At 71.5% G+C, this 2,759-nt stretch overlaps 2 non-coding genes across 2 annotated transcripts in view; both read left to right on the forward strand.

Annotated features, from left to right (window-relative positions):
• Window positions 1-2,128: 2,128 nt before the first annotated feature.
• LOC146784063 (5.8S ribosomal RNA) lies at window positions 2,129-2,282 on the forward strand. Its single transcript, XR_014971036.1, has one exon. It is a non-coding gene; the product is annotated as a 5.8S ribosomal RNA (ribosomal RNA).
• Window positions 2,283-2,721: 439 nt separating this feature from the next.
• The window catches only part of LOC146784064 (28S ribosomal RNA), a 3,791-nt gene continuing 3,753 nt past the window's right edge, over window positions 2,722-2,759 (forward strand). Inside the window, exon 1 of the ribosomal RNA XR_014971441.1 lies at window positions 2,722-2,759. This exon is cut by the window's right edge and continues 3,753 nt beyond it. This is a non-coding gene — a ribosomal RNA (28S ribosomal RNA).

Here is a 2,759-nt window from a genome sequence, read left to right on the forward strand (position 1 = left end):
TGGGGTCTGGCAAGCCTCCCCCAGCTGGGCTGGGTCCAGGGGCCCCGGGGAGGGCGGCCTCCCAACCCCTCGGTCCTGCCGCGTTGCAGGGTGCCTGAACGAGGTCCCGCGGGCCCCGGGGACGCATCCCCTTTGCCTCCGGGCCCGGGAGCCCCAGCTGGGTCCAGGGGACCCGCCGGGCCCCGGCTCATGTGCTCCGGCCCTGGGCCCCGGCCTGCTGTCCCGCCAAAGGCCCAGGACAGGGTCCATCGTGCCCGGGGAGCCTCCCCTTGCTCGGCTGGGTTCAGGGGCTCCCTGCAGCCCCGGGGAGGGTGGCCTCCCCACCCTGGGCTCCGTCCTCAGTCCCGCCACGTGGCAGGGTGCCTGGGATGGTGTCCGGCGGGCCCGGGGAGGCTTCCCCTGCGCCTCCGGGCCTAGGAGCCTCGGCTGGTTCCAGGGGCCCCGCCAGGCCCTGGGTCAGGTGCTTCGGCCCTGGACCCCGTCCCCCATCCTGCGCCACTGCCAAAGGCCCAGGATGGGGTTCCGTTGTGCCCAGGGAGCCTCCCCCTGCTTGGCTGGGTTCTGCAACTCCCAAGGGCCCGGGGAGGGCGGCCTCCCCACCCTCTGCTCCGTCCTTGGTCCTGCCGCGTGGCAGGGTGCCCGGGATGGGAGTCGGGCGGGCCCGGGTAGGCTTCCCCTGCGCCTCTGGGCCTGGGTGCCCTGGCTGGGTCCAGGGGCCCTGCCAGGCCCCGGTTCGGAGGCTCCGGCCCTGGGCCCCATCCCCCAGCCTGCACCACTGCCAAAGGCCCGGGACGAGGTTCCTTTGTACCCAGGGAGCCTCCCCTTGCTTGGCTGGGTTTAGGAGCTCTGGCTGGGACCCCTGAGGGCCCCCAGGGAGGACGACCTCCCCACCCCGGGCTCCGTCCTGGGTCCTGCCACGCGGCAGGATGCCCGGGACGGGGTCCAGCAGGCCCGGGGAGGCTTCCCCCTGCGCCTCCGGGCCTGGGATCCCCGGCTGGGTGCAGGGGCCCGCCGGGTCCCCGGTCAGGGGCTCCAGCCCTGGGCCCCGGCCACCGGCCTGTGGCACTGCCAAAGGTCTGGGACGGGGTTCTGTTGTGGCCAGGGAGCCTCCCCTTGCTTGGTTGGATTCAGGAGCTCCGGCTGGGGCCCCTGAGGGCCCCGGGGAGGGTGGCCTCCCCACCCCGGGCTCTGTCCTGGGTCCTGCCGCGTGGCAGGGTGCCCGGGACGGGGTCTGGCGGGCCCAGGGAGGCTTCCCCTGTGCCTCCGGGCCTGGGAGCCCCGGTTGGGTCCATGGGCCCCGTCCCGCCAAGGGCCCAGGACAGGGGACGCGAGAGGAACCGGGGACGGTCCTCAGCCCCTGTCCGAGACGGAACCCAAGCTCACCCGGCACGACCCCCCCCCCCCCAGCAGTGAGGGTGGGAAACCGAATGGCTGTGCATCCCCTGGCTGGCACCACCCCTCCCTCGAAAAGGCCCTGGCACTGGCTGGGCCCTCCAGCGTCCCGAGTCCCGGCCCGACCTGACCGGGTTCCGGGCGACTGTGGAGCGGCCCTTAACGTGCGGCAGGGCGGCCTGGAAGAGAAAGGGCCGAGGGCCTGTGAAGGGACCCGGCTCATCTCGGTGGGAGGCGTGCGGGATGGGGAGCCACCTGGCTCTTCCCTTCTGGCGCCTCCGACCCGGGCGAGGGTGGTGGTGGGCCGATCGCCAGCCCTCTGGCACGGCTCGGGCCGCCCAGCGACGGACGGCTGATGTGCAGGTGGGGCGACCCTCCCTCGTTGCCAGGTACCCGGTACGACCCGGTCTGTGTGGCTGGGCTGAGGGTTTTGAAGACTCCTGCGGTCCCTCCTGGGTGACCCCAGGAGGGACCGGCGGCTGCAGGGCTGCCTGCTCCCGTTGCTTCGGGAGCCCCTTCCCTCGCCCCCCGAGTGGGTGGGTGGGGGGGTGGGCTCCCGGCCCGAGCGCTTGGCAATGTTTTTTTTTTCCCAACGATGCTGTCTGACTCCCAGAGGGGAAGCCTTGAACAGGGCGCCCGGGCCGTCTTGTTTCGCAGGCGGCGGACGGACGGCGTCGCCTTCCTCCCGCCTCTCCTGCGCTTGCAGGTGGGCGAACGTTTTCGAAAAGTTGCCTGTGACTCTTGGCGATGGATCACTCGGCTCGCGCGTCGATGAAGAACGCAGCTAGCTGTGAGTATTAGTGTGAATTGCAGGACACATTGATCATCGACACTTCGAACGCACCTTGCGACCCCGGGTGCCTCCCGGGGCTACGCCTGTCTGAGGGTCGCTCGATCGTCAATCACCCCAGGGCTTCCCTGGGACGCGGTTGGGGCCGTCGCAGAGTGAGCACCACTTCCCCTTCGTCCCCCCACAAGGTCAGACCCCCCGATCGCCCGTGGCAGGGTCCCTCGCCGGGTCCTGCCATGGAGGTATGCCGCTGGCGCGCCTAGCCCCCGGGCAGGGGCTTGGTGACTGGTCTACCCCGGGCCCATCCTGGGGCGCCTGGCTGTGTGCCGCGTGTGGCTGTCCGTGGTGTCCCACCGGCTGCCCGAGCGCACGTGCCTCGGGCGCCCTCCTCCACGGCCGGCTTCCCGGCGAGGGCGAAACCCCTCCAGATGCAATTCAGGGAAAGAGGGCGTGCACTGCCAGGAGGCCAGGCCCCTACTCCGGCAGGGGGCTGGCCTTCCCCGGCTCCCCCTTAACGCTCTGGCGGTTTCTTCTGACTATGACCTAAGATCAGACGTGGCGACCCGCTGAATTTAAG

Source organism: Triturus cristatus, chromosome 11, assembly GCF_964204655.1.
Source record: "Triturus cristatus chromosome 11, aTriCri1.1, whole genome shotgun sequence".
In the NCBI taxonomy this organism is placed as follows: Eukaryota; Metazoa; Chordata; class Amphibia; order Caudata; family Salamandridae; genus Triturus; species Triturus cristatus.